We start from the raw sequence: 677 nt of genomic DNA on the forward strand, positions 1-677 counted from the left end.
AGTTCCGCCACTGAGGATGATGGTACAAGACAATGACACATTCTACTACGCACTGAAACCGCACTGAAATGCATCCGCTCTGGTGTGAATGGGGCCTTAGTTTCCTGCAGAATCAGCTGGTCCCCTGAGCACTGGCCCTGACTTCCTGCTTTAGAGTGACTCCTTTCTCAAGCAGTGTGCTATGCAGTCAACCTTGTGTGTGCTAGTAAGCTGTGTGTGCCTCCTCAAGCACATAAGAATATTGAAAAAGTCAGCCGCCCTCCAAGGTCAAATGTGCTGAACGTCCATTTTATTAAGATGCTAGGCAAACATAGTGACAGAGTGCAATAAGCTTCGTTTCGGAAACCGAACATGGTCCCTTGATCAGGCAAACACAGAATCGCGGGGTGTTGGACATGATTGAACGGGTGACACAACACACATGTAATTGCACAGTGCCTGTTACCGTGTTGTGATAACAATATTAAAACAGTATTTTATATCATTATTATTAATAATAAGAAATAAAAATGTTAATAATAAATATAAAATAAAACAGTGGGTAGTTATTATTATTATTATTATTATTGTTTATAAATATTTCTATTACCATTAATAAAAATAATACAGCATTCAGTACTTTGTTATTAATATTATTATTAATAGAAATAATAATAAAACAGTGCTTTGCAGTTAAC

The sequence above is a fragment of the Nanorana parkeri genome, unplaced genomic scaffold (genome assembly GCF_000935625.1).
Source record: "Nanorana parkeri isolate BGI_ZX_2015 unplaced genomic scaffold, ASM93562v1 scaffold121, whole genome shotgun sequence".
Classification (NCBI taxonomy): domain Eukaryota; kingdom Metazoa; phylum Chordata; class Amphibia; order Anura; family Dicroglossidae; genus Nanorana; species Nanorana parkeri.